This window comes from Bubalus bubalis, chromosome X (assembly GCF_019923935.1).
Source record: "Bubalus bubalis isolate 160015118507 breed Murrah chromosome X, NDDB_SH_1, whole genome shotgun sequence".
Taxonomy (NCBI): domain Eukaryota; kingdom Metazoa; phylum Chordata; class Mammalia; order Artiodactyla; family Bovidae; genus Bubalus; species Bubalus bubalis.
Window position 1 is genome coordinate 113,868,390 of NC_059181.1, and position 17,159 is coordinate 113,885,548.

Consider the following 17,159-nt stretch of genomic DNA (forward strand, 5'->3'; position numbering starts at 1 on the left):
TCTCAACTCAGTTTTCTAAAGATAAGCTCCTTCTTATTCTTCAGGAGTTTAAATGACATCTCCTGGGACTTCCCTGGTAGTCTAGTGGTTCAGACTCAGCATTTTTACTGCTGAAGGCATGGTAAATGTGTGCTGGTCAGGGAACTAAGATTACACATGCCAAAAAGGTGGTGCAGCCAAAAATTAAAAATGATACCTCCTCAGGAAAGCCTGCCTGAACCACTCCATCTCTAGCTATTGTGCCCCCACTGTTCACTATCTCGGCCTGTTTTTGTTTCCTTCACAGATGTGTCTGTTTGTAATTTATTTGACATAAAGTAGGCTTTTTGGTTTGTCTCCTGTCCTAGAATGTAAATTCCACAGGACTCAGACTCCCTCTGGCTTCTTGTTGATATCCAGGTGCACAAGAGTATCTGGCTCAGGCAAGGTGCTCAGTTCTATGCCTCCTTCTCTGGACACTCAGTTCTATGGCTCCTCCTCTGGACACTATGCCCAGTTCTGGTTCGATTTCTAAAGGAATTTAGGAAGTTTAGAGGAGCAGAGTAGAAAAGGCTCGAGTCCTGTCTATTTCATGCATGAGAAAAAGCTCATCACTGCTAGTCTCCATGGCCAACCACTCCTTGAGAATCCCCTGGACAGCAAGGGGATAAACCAGTAAATCCTAAAGGAAATCACCCCTGAATATTCATTGGATGGACTGATGCTGAAGTTGAAGCTTAAAATCTTTGGCCACCTGATGGGAAGCCCCAGCGTACTAAAAAAAGACCTTGATGCTGGGAAGAATTGAGGGCAGAAGAAGGGGACGAGAGAGGATGAGATGGTTGATTGGCATCACCGATTCAATGGGTATGAGTTTTAGCAAACTCTAGAAGATGGTGAAGGCAGGGAAGCCTGGCGTGCTGTAGTCCATGGGGTCACAAACAGTTTGACACAACTTAGCAGCTGAACAACAACTGCTTAGAATCTCAGTCCCGGCTCCATCAGGGAGGGAGGCTGATGCTCTGTGTTACGAGCCTCCAGTTAGGAATGGAGAACGTGTGACTGTGAGGAGCCAGGCAGGTGAGCTTCACATGAAACAGACACTAGAAAAGCCATAAGGGGCTGAGAATTCACTTTCCAGTCAATTCTTATTGAGTACCTATTATATGCCAAAAGCTCAGGCCTAGGTCATGAGAACACCAAACAACCGAGACCAATGAGTTCTGTTCTGGAGGAACTTACAGCCAGTGATGACATCAGGTTTTACTAAAACTTCCTTCCCGGAAATGTGTTTGGAACAACATGCCCTCGCAACTTCACCTGGTGGGTCACTTTCCACCCTGCTCTCCAGCACAGTTACTTTTCTTTTTTAAGGCCAGTCATGTTTTGCCACAAGCCTGGGAAGTTTTCAAATTGATATGTGTATATCAAGATGAGCACCAGCATCATGTAGATAACCACTGACATCCAGAAGTACTTCAGGATCTGCCTCCACCACTCATAGTGCACCTGTGAGTCAGACAGTGAACAACAAATGAGGAAAAAGCACGTTAACGGAAAATGCACAAAAATACCTGCTCCATTCAACGAAGACAGGTGATTCCATTCACAGATGTCTGAAAGCAAAGTCAAGTTCATTTTTAGTTTTTGAGGCTGTGTTGCTCATAGAGTTGGGACAATGTAGACTGGAATCTGAGGGCTTCCCTTGTGGCTCAGATGGTAAAAGCCCGTCTGCCAATGCAGGAGATGCGGGTTTGATTCCTGGATCAGGAAGATCCCCTGGAGAAGGAAATGGCAACCCATTCCAGTATTCTTGCCTGGAGAATCCCATGGAAAGAGGAGCCTGGCGGACTACAGTCATTAGCGTCACAGTCAGACACAACCGAAACAACTTGGCGTGCACGCATGTTGTGTTAGTTTCAGGTGTATAGCAAAGTGATTTGGCTATATGTGTGTATATATATATATACACACTTTTCTTTTATAGGTTATTACAAAATCTGGGCATAGTTCCCTATGTTATTCTGTAGGTCTTTGTTTATCTCTTTTATAGGTAGTAGTGTGTATATGTTTGGAGAAGGCGATGGCACCCCATTCCAGTACTCTTGCCTGAAAAATCCCATGGATGGAGGAGCCTGGTAGGCTGCAGTCCATGGGGCCGTGAAGAGTCGGACACGACTGAGCGACTTCATTTTCACTTTTCACCTTCATGCACTGGAGAAGGAAATGGAAACCCACTCTAGTGTTCTTGCCCGGAGAATCCCAGGGACAGGGGAGCCTGGTGGGCTGCCGTCTATGGGGTCGCACAGAGTCGGACACGACTGAAGCGACTTAGCAGCAGCAGCAGCAGTGTGTATATGTTAATCTCAAGTTCCAATTTTATCCCTAGTCTCACTTTCCTTTTAGGTTAACGATAAGTCTGTTCTCCATGTCTGTAGATCTGTTTCTGTTTCGGAAATAAGTTCATTTGTGCTGTATTTTAGATTCCCCATGTAAGTGACAGCCTATGGTATGGTCTGATTTACTTAGTATGAAAATCTCTAGGTCCATCCATGTTGCTGCAAATGGCACTATTTCATTCTTTTTATGGTTGAGTAATATTACACTGTATAAATATGCCACATCTTTATCCAGTCATCTGTCAATGGACATTTCTAAGGTCGAGAACAAGACAAGGATGCCACCCTAACCAATTTTCTGACTTGTTAAGAACATAATATTTCAAATTAGTGAACAGGTGGAAGGGGCTCATTCCTCATTTTATGATTCCTAGCCTGTATTGTTTGAATCTCATCAACCCCTTTACACGATGTGTTAATGAGGTCACAGTAACACAGTGCCTGGCCAAAGGGAGCTCAGGCATACCCTTGGACAGATGTGAGGATGCTAAATGGTGGACACAAGCAACAAGCTGATATAGGGCCATATAGAAGAGGAAGAGCACCATGTAGATGATATTGTACATCATGATTTTACCCTCGAAGCTGATGAAGAAGAACATCCTGCTGCAGATGTAGATCCAGTACTTGATGAACGGGGACATCAGCAGGTTCCCCAGCACCTTCATCACATCTTGTTCATCCACTTCTTCCTCTTCCTCTCTCTGCTCCTGCTGCTCCTCCTTCAGCTCCTCTTCTTCCTCCTTCTCCTGAGCCTTGCTGTCCACCTGTACATCCTGTTCATAATCTTCAAGACAGAGGACTCTGCTGTTACAAGGAGCCAGTCCATGGATCAGAACCACACACTCTGACCCGTGATATATGGGTGCCACACAATTTAGGCATTACCATACAATTTAAATACTTTTAGACAGTTCTAATAAACAAGGTAGAATTTATAGAACTAATCATAGTCCACTGTCCTAATCATCCTGAAACATAAAAGAAACACATTTTATAATACTTTTATCCAAGCTTTTCATAACACCTATTTCACTTGCAATGTCCAATAGCTATAATTACTGCAGCATAGAGAGAAATAAACAGACAACAATAACACAAACTGAAATGAGCGATCACAATTTCAGATTCTAACTACAACGTGCCTCTCAGTTCAGTTCAGTTCAGTCGCTCAGTCACGACCGACTCTTCGCGATCCCATGGACTACAGCATGCCAGGCCTCCCTGTCCATCAGCAACTCCCAGAGTTTACTCAAACTCATGTCCATTGAGTCGGTGACACGATCCAACCATATCATCCTCTGTCATCCCCTTCTCCTCCTGCCTTCAATCTTTCCCAGCATCAGGGTTTTTCCAAATGAGTCAGCTCTTCGCATCAGGTGGTCAAAGTATTGGAGTTTCAGCTTCAACATCAGTCCTTCCATGAACACCCAGGACTGATCTCCTTTAGAATGGACTGGTTGGATTTTCTTGTAGTCCAAGACGCTCAAGGGTCTTCTCCAACACCACAGTTCAAAAGGATCAATTCTTCTCTGCTCAGCTTTCATTATAGTCCAACTTCCCCATCCATACATGACTACTGGAAAACCCACAGCTTTCACTAGACAGACCTTTTTTGGGAAAGTAATGTCTCTGCTTTTTAATATGCTGGCTAGTTTGGTCCGCACAATTGCACTCATCTCACATGCTAGTAAAGTAATGCTCAAAATTCTCCAAGCCAGGCTTCAGCAATATATGAACCGTGAACTTCCTGATGTTCAAGCTGGTTTTAGAGAAGGCAGAGGAATCAGAGATCAAATTGCCAACATCCGATGGATCATGGAAAAAGCAAGAGAGTTCCAGAAAAACATCTATTTCTGCTTTATTGACTATGCCAAAGCCTTGGACTGTGTGGATCACAATCAACTGTGGAAAATTCTGAAAGACATGGGAATACCAGACCACCTGACCTGCCTCTTGAGAAATCTGTATGCAGGTCAGGAAGCAACAGTTAGCACTGGACATGGAACAACAGACTGGTTCCAAATAGGAAAAGGAGTACGTCAAGGCTGTATATTGTCACCCTGCTTATTTAACATATATGCAGAGTACATCATGAGGAACACTGGACTGGAAGAAACACAAGCTGGAATCAAGATTGCCGGGAGAAATATCAATAACCTCAGATATGCAGATGACACCACCCTTATGGCAGAAAGTGAAGAGGAACTAAAGAGCCTCTTGAAGAAAGTGAAAGAGGAGAGTGAAAACGTTGGCTAAAAGCACAACATTCAGAAAACGAGGATCATGGCATGCGGTCCCATCACTTCATGGGAAATAGATGGGGAAACAGTGGAAACAGTGTCAGACTTTATTTTTGGGGGCTCCAAAATCACTGAAGATGGTGACTGCAGCCATGAAATTAAAAGACGCTTACTCCTTGGAAGGAAAGTTATGACCAACCTAGATAGCAATTTCAAAAGCAGAGACGTTACTTTGCCAATAAAGGTCTGTCTAGTCAAGGCTATGGTTTTTCCTGTGGTCATGTATGGATGTGAGAGTTGGACTGTGAATAAGGCTGAGTGCCGAAGAATTGATGCTTTTGAACTGTGGTGTTGGAGAAGACTCTTGAAAGTCCCTTGGACTGCAAGGCGATCCAACCAGTCCATCCTAAAGGAGATCAGCCCTGGGTGTTCTTTGGAAGGAACGATGCTAAAGCTGAAACTCCAGTACTTTGGCCACCTCATGTGAAGAGTTGACTCTATGGAAAAGACCCTGATGCTGGGAGGGATTGGGGGCAGGAGGAGAAGGGGATGACAGATGAGATGGCTGGATGGCATCACCGACTCGATGGACGTAAGTCTGAGTGAACTCCGGGAGTTGGTGATGGACAGGGAGGCCTGGCGTGCTGCAATTCATGGGGTCGCCAAGAGTCGGACATGACTGAGCAACTGAACTGAACTGAACTGAACCAGGTTGGTCATAACTTTCCTTCCAAGGAGTAAGCATCTTTTAATTTCATGGCTGCAATCACCATCTGCAGTGATTTTGGAGCCTCCCAAAATAGTCAGCCATTGTTTCCACTGTTTCCCCATCTATTTCCCATGAAGTGATGGGACTGGATGTCATGATCATTGTTTTGTGAATGTTGACCTTTAAGCCAACGTTTTCACTCTCCTCTTTCACTTTCTTCAAGAGGCTCTTTAGTTCCTCTTCACTTTCTGCCATAAGGGTGGTGTCATCTGCATATCTGAGGTTATTGATATTTCTCCCGGCAATCTTGATTCCAGCTTGTGCTTCTTCCAGCCCTGCGTTTCTCATGATGTACTCTGCATATAAGTTAAATAAGCAGGGTGACAATATACAGCCTTGACGTACTCCTTTTCCTATTTGGAACCAGTCTGTTGTTCCATGTCCAGTGCTAACTGTTGCTTCCTGACCTGCATACAGATTTCTCAAGAGGCAGGTCAGGTGGTCTGGTATTCCCATGTCTTTCAGAATTTTTCACAGTTTACTGTGATCCACACAGTCAAAGGCTTTGGCATAGTCAATAAAGCAGAAATAGATGTTTTTCTGGAAGTCTCTTGCTTTGTCGATGATCCAGCAGATGTTAGCAATTTGATCTCTGGTTCCTCTGCCTTTTCTAAAACCAGCTTGAACATTTGGAAGTTCACGGTTTACGTATTGCTGAAGCCTGGCTTGGAGAATTTTGAGCATTACTTTACTAGCGTGTGAGATGAGTGCAATTGTGCAATAGTTTGAGCATCCTTTGGCATTGCCTTTCTTTGGGATTGGAATGAAAACTGACATTTTCCAGTCCTGTGGCCACTGCTGAGTTTTCCAAATTTGCTGGCATACTGAGTGCAGCACTTTCACAGCATCATCCTTCAGGATTTGAAATAGCTCAACTGGAATTCCATCACCTCCACTAGCTTTGTTCGTAGTGATGATTTCTAAGGCCCACTTGACTTCATATTCCAGGATGTCTGGCTCTAGGTGAGTGATCACACCATCATGATTATCTGGGTCGTGAAGCACTTTTTGTACAGTTCTTCTGTGTATTCTTGCCACCTCTTCTTAATATCGTCTGCTTCTGTTAGGTCCATACCATTTCTGTCCTTTATTGCGCCCATCCTTGCATGAAATGTTCCCTTGGTATCTCTAATTTTCTTGAAGAGATTTCCAGTCTTTCCCATTCTGTTGTTTTCCTCTATTTCTTTGCAGTGATTGCTGAGGAAGGTTTTCTTATCTCTCCTTGCTATTCTTTGGAACTCTGCATTCAGATGCTTATATCTTTCCTTTTCTCCTTTGCTTTTTGCTTCTTTTCACAGCTTTTTGCAATGCCTCCTCAGACAGCCATTTTGCTTTTTTGCATTTCTTTTTCTTGGGGATGGTCTTGATTCCTGTCTCCTGTACAATGTCACGAACCTCATTCCATAGTTCATCAAGCACTCTGTCTATCAGATCCAGTGCCTTAAATCTATTTCTCACTTCCACTGTATAGTCATAAGGGATTTGATTTAGGTCATACCTGAATGGTCTAGTGGTTTCCCCCACTTTCTTCAATTTAAGTCTGAATTTGGCAATAAGGAGTTCATGATCTGAGCCACAGTCAGCTCCCGGTCTTGTTTTTGCTGACTGTATACAGCTTCTCCATCTTTGGCTGCAAAGAATATAATCAATCTGATTTCAGTGTTGACCATCTGGTGATGTCCATGTGTAGAGTCTTCTCTTGTGTTGTTGGAAGAGGGTGTTTGCTATGACCAGTGCGTTCTTTTGGCAAAACTCTATTAGCCTTTGCCCTGCTTCATTCCATACTCCAAGGCCAAATTTTCCTGTTACTCCAGGTGTTTCTTGACTTCCTACTTTTGCATTCCAGTCCCCTATAATGAAAAGGACATCTATTTTGGGCGTTAGTTCTAAAAGGTCTTGTCGGTCTTCATAGAAGCGTTCAACTTCAGCTTCTTCAGTGTTACTGGTTGGAGCATAGGCTTGGATTACCGTGATATGGTTTGTCTTGGAAACGAACAGAGGTCATTCTGTCGTGTTTGAGATTGCATCCAAGTACTGCATTTCAGACACTTTTCTTGACTATGATGGCTACTCCATTTCTCCTAAGGAATTCCTGCCCACAGTAGTAGATATAATGGTCATCTGAGTTAAATTCACCCATTTCAGTCCATTTTAGTTCGCTGATTCCTAGAGTCAACATACATTCTTGCCATCTCCCATTTGACCACTTTCTTGCCTTGATTCATGAACCTAACATTCCAGGTTCCTATGCAATATTGCTCTTTACAGCATCGGACCTTGCTTCCACCACCAGTCACATCCACGACTGGGTGTTGTTTTTGCTTTGGCTCCATCCTTTCATTCTTTCTGGAATTATTTCTCCACTGATCTTCAGTAGCATATCGGGCACCTACTGACCTGGGGAGTTCCTCTTTCAGTATCCTATCATTTTGCCTTTTCATACTGTTCATGGGGTTCTCAAGGCAAGAATACTTAAGTAGTTTGCCATTCCCTTCTCCAGTGGACCACATTCTGTCCGACCTCTCCACCATGACCCATCCATCTTGGGTGGCCCCACATGGTATGGCTTAATTTCACTGAGTTAGACAGGCTGTGGTCCATGTGATCAGATTGGCTAGTTTTCTGTGATTATGGTTTCAGTGTGTCTGCCCTCTGATGCCCTCTCTCAGTGCCTACCATCTTACTTGTGTTTCTCCCCATGTCCAAGGACTGGCGGCTGTGCGGGCACAGGAGGGCTGAGAGGAGCTACTCCACGTTCAAGGTCAGGAGGGGCGGCTGTGAGGAGATACCTCTCACCCAAGGTAAGGAATGGATGTTAGAGCTGGGTTTTTTTTTGTTTCTTTCTTTCTCTTTTCTTTTTATTTTAAATTCAGGTAAGCAGTTATTAGGAAGATGAGTGCAATTTTCCATCAATATTAATATATAAAGTAACAATAATAGGAACTTCAGGTTTATTGTCAGACACAACGCAAGTGAGAAGACAGTGAAGGAACGTTTTTAAAGTAGCGAAATAAAAGCTGTTACCCTAGAATTCTATACCCAGCAAAACTATCTATCACCAGAAGGTCTGCACTACAAAAAATGTGAAAAATTATTTTATGCAGAAGAAAAACAATAATAAATGGAAATGTGGACATGTGGACTGAATAGGAAAAAAGATGGTACAAATTCTCTGAATAAATTAAATAGTTATTCTCTGCAATAAATTAAATAACATCATTACTGATTCTACAAATATTCAGGATGGGGAACACATGTATACCCATGGCGGATGCATGTTGATGTATGGCAAAACCAATACAATATTGTAAAGTAAAAAAAAAATAAAAATAAAAATAAATAAATAAATAAATTTATTAACCAAAAAAAGAAAATAAACTAAACATTATTAGCAACTTTATGCTAATAAATTTGACATCTTACATGCAAAGGCAAATTTCTTCAAAGACACAAATTACTAAAACTCATTCAAGAAGAAATAATCTGAGAATCTTATAATTATTAGAGAAATTGAATCTGTGCTTAAATACCTTCCCATAAAGAAAATTTAAGACTCACATAGTTTCATGAGTGAGTTCTTCTTAAGGAAAAATTAAAAAAAAAAATTCGACACCAACTCTTCTGTCATACAAATTCAATCCCAGCAGGCTTTGCTATAGACATCGACAGACTGATTTAAAATTCATATGGAAACATAAAGGACTTAGAATAGCTTAAACAACTTCAAATTAAAATTAAAAAAAAATAAAAGTCTGACACTGCTTAAATTCAAGACATTATCAAGCTACAAGTAATTAAGACAGTCACATAAAGATGAGGAGAAGGCAACGGCACCCCACTCCAGTACTCTTGCCTGGAAAATCCCATGGACGGAGGAGCCTGGTAGGCTGCAGTCCATGAGGTCACTGAGAGTCGGACATGACTGGGCGACTTCACTTTCACTTTTCCCTTTCACGCATTGGAGAAGGAAATAGCGACCCATTCCAGTGTTCTTGCCCGGAGAATCCCAGGGATGGGGGAGCCTGGTGGACTGCCATCTATGGGGATGCATAGAGTCAGACATGACTGAAGCGACTCAGCAGCAGCAGCAGCACATAAAGATGAAGAGATAAATTGTACAGAATAGTCTATATATAAACCCAACCACATAATCATGGTCATGAGTTTCAACAAATGCAAAACAAAACACAGTCATTTCAATAAATGATTCTGTACTATTTAACATCAAAGGCAAAACAAAATCTGAGAAGAAGATATAGAGGAAACATTTGTGAATTTGGGCTTGGCAAATATTTCTTAGCTACCACACCAAAAGCATGATTCACAGAAGAACAGCTGTGAAGTATATTTCATCAAAACTAAAAACTCTGCTCTTGCAAAAATACTAGTAAAAGGATGAGAACCCACAGACTGGAGAAATATTTGCAGAAACATATACCTGATAAATGATTTGTGCCCTGGTTTTCTAAACAAATGTCAGAACTCGACTGTAAGAAAACAAAGTTAACATGATTTCTAAAAATGGGTAAAAGGTGAAAGATTTATACAATCTGAAGAGAGTGTGATGAAGAGAAAGTAGCATTGACAGACAGTCCACAAGGTTGCCAAGAGTTGGACACGACTGAAGCGACTTAGCATGCACGCATGTGTAAAATAGATAGCTGGTGAGAAGTTCCTATAAAACACAAGGAGCCCAGCCTGGCACTCTGCGATGACCTAGAGGGGTGGAATGGGGGTAGGGGAGGGAGGCTCAAAAGGGAGGTGATATATGTATAATTATGGCTGATTCTCACTGTCGTACAGCAGACGTCAACACAACATCATAAAGAAATTTCCCCTGAATTAAAAATAAATTAAAAAAAAACAAATAAAAGTGGGTAAAATATTTTAACAGACACTTCATCGAAAGATATATGAATGTAAAATCAGCTCATGAAAAAGATCCTCAGCCTCATTAGACATTAGGGGAATGCATTAATTTAAAACCACAATGAATTGCCTCTACACAACAATCAGAATGCCCAAATTTAAAAAGATTGACTATACTAAGAAAGGATGAAGAAGAAATGAACTCTCACAGTGCAAAATGAGACCTGCCTCCTGCCCCCATGCAGGATAATAATATTAATAATAACAACAATAATAGCAACAATAACATTAAAAATTACATACTACATGATTTCATTTATAGAAAGTCCTAGAAAATGTATTCTAATCAAGTTAGGGAGAGCCATCAGAGGTTACCTGGGGATGGGATGAAGGAGGATGAAGACAGGAGAGAGATTACAAAAGGGATGGAGCCCTTGGGACAGATGGGTATATTCACTCCCTTAATTATGGTGATGGTTTCACGGGTATGATTATGTCAAAACTGATCACACTGTAAGCTTTAAATTATGCAGTTTATTTCATATCAATTATAAGTCAAGAAAGCTGTTAAGAAAGACAATTATATTACTTCCACCAAAAATGAATAACTAGCAAGTTTATGAAAACCATTGTTAAGTTTTCTCAGGAAAAATAGATTCTTTAGAGAAACTCTGAAGAGAAAAATCAAAGCCTCTTGGTTCGCATTTCCAGAGCTAATCTCTTACTTCTGGGTCAGTTTGTTTAGAACTAAAATGAACATACTGCTGTATTTAAAATGGATAACTAACAGGGACCTACGGTACAGAACATGAACTCTGCTCAATGTTACATGGCAGTCTGGATTGGAGGGGGTTTGGGTAAGCATGGATACATGTATGTGTATGGCTGATTCCCTCAGCTCTTCACCTGAAACTACCACAACATTGCTAATCAGCTATACTCCAATACAAAATAAAAAGTTTAAAGTTTGGAAAAAGAAAAAAGAAAAAAATGAAGACAACAACAGCCACAGTCACTGCATAAATAACATCTGAACTTCAGAATGCCAAGCAGTTATGAGGCAACATCCTTCTGTATATTTATCCTCAAAATACTTTGCAAGTCAGCCAAGTTGGCTTATCTACAGTCTAAAAAATTAATGAGGTGTTATTGCATTGAATTAAAATCCAGTCCATGAGAATCTTAGCTCTAATAAACAAGATGGTCACACTTTCCAACAAAACGTTTGATAGCAAAATAACTGTTTTGTTCCAAAATACCCTTTCTCAAAAGATCACTTTAATTTTTCTTCAGCTGTTATCTTAACTTGAAGGATTAGTCCATCTTCCCACCACAAGAAATTTTACCATCATTAATTTGCTATTAATTTTTACAGTTGAAAGCACTTAAATGTACCATCCAGGCACAGTTTGTAATATGTTCATTAATACTAATCATTTGGAGCAAAATGTAGGAAAAAAATAACTGCCAACTCTGCTTAATCTCTACTCCTCTTCATATTTTGAAAGATTAAATGTAAAACGAGTCATCTTTTCATCTGGCAAGGTTCAGTGGACCACACTTTATCTTTGAGAGCAGGGACAGAACTTGGGCAGAAAGGTCCTGACTTGAGGTGACCTATGCAGGTGAGCTGCTCTGTGGAAACGATGGCTCCAGAGCAAGACTGCCCTCCAGGTCAGCTAGGACACCAGATTACAGGGCAGGGTGGGTTTTTCTTGGACACTGGAAGAAGACCCTTCCTGAGAGGCATGCTCAAGAGCAAAGGCAAGACAGAGCTGGTCAAGGCTGCACTTCCAGAAGCCCAGGCTAGGAGGTTTCCAGTTCAGGTTGGACAGATGTCCAGTGCAGAGGCTTGTCTGCCTGGTCAGGGGCAGTGGCTGCTTTATACATGATGCCAGGTGTCATCTGGGTGGCAAGGTGACACGCCACCCAGGGACCCCCTTTCCCAGGGATCTTGAGTCAATACCACACCCACTCACGGACCCAGGTGACCATCAGGTTGTGGAGATTCCCTGAATGCACCTGGGGGTCAAGTATTTACACTCTATTGATTTTCCATTTATCTGTGGAAAATCAATTTGTTTCTCTTGGTTCCCAGTTTTTGCCTTTTAGATGAGCACAAATGAAGTGGGTCTGACATTGGTCACTTAATCCAAAAAGAAACAAGAGTTTTGTTGCTGTTATGTCACCTACTTACTGGACAAACTAAACCATCGGCTACCTGGTGGTGACACCCTTAACAAAAAGGGGAAGTGTTAACCACAGGTTCATTTACATTCCTCAGCGTGAAAATGACCTGCTTGACATAAATTTCCTCACACTGGACTGCTTTCAGATGAAGTTCTCACTGACCTGCCTCCATTAAGAACAATTTTGTCTTTCTGTGCTGTTTCTGTGCTAGGTTCAGATGGCTCTGATGAGGGGGAAGCACCATGGCTGTCCCAGGTGAGGCTGCAAATGCACTAGAACAAGCTACATTAGACAACCACCTGTAAAGCTAACGGCACCAGAACCAACACAAGAGTGACTGCATTGTGTCACTTTCTAGGAGCCCACTGGCTTCTCCAAACTAGAAGAAAAAGACAGCATCGGGGCCATTATGACTCTTGACACATTACTGACATTTTAGTGACTAGTCTAAGAATAGGATAAATATAATAAATAATATTGTGCTTTTCATTTTTTTCCCCTTTTTCTTATTTGTTACAGAATGGTTAAATATTGCTGAAGTTTGAGGCTTTGGCTTTTCTTTCTTATACCATTTTAACACTGGAATAAACATGCTTTTCCTTCACTAAACAAAATGCATTTTCTTATTGTGATTTGTTGAAACAGGACATGGAAAGGGCTACATGGGACAAGTTGTTGTGTATTTATTTAATAGAGAATGCTGCCTCCACAGGGAATGGTCCGAAAATCTCTCCCATTCCTTGCCACAATTCTTGTTCATTTTCAAATTGCAGGATCTAAGGTGAAAAAAAAAAAGAAGCAAAACAACAAAATGAATTTGAGCAAAGAAGTCCAACCCCTGCAGTGTAGAGAAAGTGACTGTGACCGTCACAGAGAAAGTGCGGAGGTTGGAATGACAGTTGGTCAGAGATGATGAGACACGACTTTGAGGGCTATTCAGGCACCCCCATATGAGTGTTCACTGTGCACAAATGTTCATAACACATGAAGAATAAAACCTACAGGTTCCATCATTCTCTCTGTCGTGATTACAAAAACAGTAGACACTGATTCCCCTTCCAAGCCCTCCACCTGGCTCACGTCAGAATGTTCGCTGGGATTGTCCAGATAATTTTGGTGAGAAAACAAGGACTGCCCCCCTACCTCGCCTTTGTCCAGGACTGTTTTTACATAAGTTCACCTCAGAATTACCTGCATTGTCATCTTTGCAAGGAAACAGTTAACAGTGAGCTGACACTATTAAAATTGGCTTTTTGTAAAGTCACCAGTGAGTAGATGTTTGTTTATAACATTCAACACATTTCAGCTCACGTTCAAGGACACCACAGAGCAAGTCAGGTCCACCTACTTCGGTCCCATCCTCCAGCCAGTGCACATCCCACACTTTCGGTGCAAAAAACCCACAGGACACAAACTGGCTGGGACTGGTGGCTTTATCACAGAGAGGAACCCAGGTGAGGACTCTGAACCCTGACCCTTGCCTCCTGGCCTTCAAAGTGTAAGGTGTATGCTGTCTACAGAAATTCCCAAGGAAACACAGAACCTTTGGAAAGTCCCATACTTGGGATTAACTGAGCCAAATTTTGTTTAGTCTGCCATTTTCCTTAGGGAGACCTGCCAGAATATGTTGGAACTGGGCTCTATTCCATTAAACAGACTGTGCTGAGTGGTATGTTATCTGTCTTTCACAAGTTATGTGGATTAGCTTTAAAGCTTTATTTTGCTGGATCAACTTCACAAGAGGGGGCACTGAATTTTTATGGTTTATAACCATGTGAACCATATACCCCGGTGTCTCATATCCTACTCTCATTCTGCCTTAACCTTTCCATGTGTTACTTGCTCCAGCAATGTCCTACTGTTTGTGGCCCTATGGACTTAGTAGCCCACCAGGCTCCTCTGTCCCTGGGATTCTCCAGGCAAGAATACTGAAGTGGGTAGCCATTTCCTTCTCCAACAGATCTTCCCAACCCAGGGATTGAACCCTGGTCTCCTACAATGCAGGCAGATTTACCATTTGAGCCACCAGGGAAGCCCAACCTTCCCATAGGTAAGCTCATAACTATCAGAAAACAGCCCTGATCTTTGTTTTGGAGAATTTGGACAGTTTTGTGCACAAACAGGTGGGAATCACTAACTTTTCCCTGGGCAACCCTCCTCCCTGCCCCTTCTCTATGTCCTCCCAGTCTCCTGTCCGCCCCGTCCACTACTGGTCCCTGCCCACCTGCTCCACAGGCTTCCCTGGCTAGAACCTTTGAGGAACTCCACCCAGTTGTGAGTGGAGTTGGAAGGAATCATATGATCTCTTGGGACCCTTGGGTTGAAAGAAGATGTCATCTTAGAGAAACACGAGCCCACAGAGGTGTGCTCCACACAGGTGCCAGATTTAAGCTCACAACACCTGTGTGCAGACCTGTGGAGTAGGATTGTGTGGTCCCAGGACCAGGGGAACCTCCATGACCTCCTGCAGAGCAGAGCACTAGCCAGCCCGGCGGAGGCTCGCACACAGCTGAGGGACCCTGGGGCTGCTTCCACTCATTATGAATTTTTCCTAAGTTCATAAGTAACATGGATGCTCAAGAGAGCAAAAATGAAGAATCTAAATATCCTGGGTCAGAAATCAAGGACTGACTACATTACAACACATCTACACAGTCAAACAAAATCAAAAGCTTTGCAGTCCATGAAAATCACACTTTAGAGGAACATTTCATGACATGAAGAGATGCAGAAGTTGCACAGAGCAAATTATAGAACAGCTTGTGCACCATACTGTGCAACAGTAAAGCATCATGATTCAAAATCTGTTTGTAAAAAGCACACTTATGCACAGGAAAAGCACTGGGAGAATACAGACCAAAAAGGAACAGTATTTCTGGGAGTTATGATTTTCTTAAGTGTTTTTCCTGATTCTTTTTTTTTAATTTATTTATTTTAGTTGGAGGCGGATTACTTTACAATATTGTAGTGGTTTTTTGCTATACATTGATACGAATCAGCCATGGGTTTACATGTGTTCTGATTCTTTTTTATACTTTTACAAACAATCACCAACAAGCATCCTAATGATAAACAAATCAATTCAATATTTCTAAAAGTATTCTAAATATATTCTAAAAATAAAGCTAATCTTCACCAGAAACCCTATTTGAAAGCTTACAAGAAGTCAAAAACGACTTGGATTGTTTTGAGTACTGCCACATCCGAAGCTAGATACATGGGCTGGAGTCTCTGTGGTTATGAAATTTGTGACAAACGCCCACACAGGATGACTTTTTCTTCCCCCTTGTTTCCATTTTGTTTTCTGCCAGCTCAGTTGGTGGATAGCAATGCATTAAAATTGTACCTTAAGAAAAAGCTATCATTTAAAATACATAAATTTCCAAGCTTCCAAAGGTTAAAAGGCAATGCCATATTTTCACCAAGTTAATGGAGGAAGAATCTACAACAAGGCAGCTTACATGCAAACATGTGTATACACTCATGTATATGTGTATATATAAATATATATATATATATTGCATTGTTTAGCTCAAACTATCTATACTCTGATAAACCACCCAGCTTCTAATGACTCTATGAGAGTATAGCGATGAAGCTTTTAAACTTTTTAAAGGTATTATCTTCAAAGTGTCTATCATAACTTACAACCATAATTTTAAGTTTGAGGCGATCCCTATGAAAGATAAAGATGGGAAGTTATTACACTATTAGGACTGCTATTATCTACACACCTGGTTGGCAAATTCAGGTTTACCACCTGTTATAACTAGTGAGCTAATAATGGTGTTTATATTTTTAAGTGGTTGGGAAAAATCAAAAGAAAAATATATTTCATGAAATGTGAAAATATTTTGAAATCCGAAGTTCAGTGTCCACGAAGTTTTGCCAGAACCTAGCCAAAACCCTGGGAGAAGGAAATGGCAACCCACTCCAGTATTCTTGCCTAGAGAATCCCATGGACAGAGGAGCCTGATGGGCTGCTGTCTATAGCGTTGCACAGAGTCGGACACAACTGAGGCGACTTAGCATGCATGCATGTGTTGGAGAATGGCAACCCATTCCAGTATTCTTGCCTGGAGAATCCCAGGAACAGAGGAGCCTGGTGGGCTGCCATCTATGGGGTCACACAGAGTTGGACACGACTGAAGCGATTTAGCAGCAGCAGCAGCAGCCAAAATCTTAAAATCTCGTCCAGGGATGCTTTTGCACTAAAATGGCTTCTTGGAAGAATTGTCACAGAGACCATAGGCCTGCAAAATCTAAAATATTTGCTCACTAATCCTTTACATAAGAGGTGTTTTCAAGGTGGTTCTGACTAGTCTTTGTATTTCCTATTGTCAGTCTCTAGATGGCAGAAAAGAGCCTTAAATTGGGGTATGTGGAGCGACCACAACCCCATAGAAGGTATACAACTTACATTTCCAATTAAATCATCCCCTAAAAGTCCAACAGTGCAGAACTTTTTGCTCTATGAGTTCAATAAAACCAAAAATTAAACTTATAGAACTGAAATATTCATTTAGTCTGGAACTAACAACCTTGCAGCAGTAAAAACATTTTTCTATATGTGTTCAATAAATGAAAAATTATATGTCTAGAAGAAACTAAGACTCATTTAGCCTAGAACTAATGTCTGCACTGAAATTTTGTATCTATCAAATTCTGCTTAAAATAAGTATTATGTAAATCTGCATTATTAAAGAGACT

The 17,159-nt window shown here is 41.5% G+C and overlaps 1 pseudogene; it reads right to left on the reverse strand.

Annotated features, from left to right (window-relative positions):
* LOC112582059 overlaps nt 1-17,159 on the reverse strand; it is a 102,607-nt pseudogene that overhangs the window by 63,117 nt on the left and 22,331 nt on the right.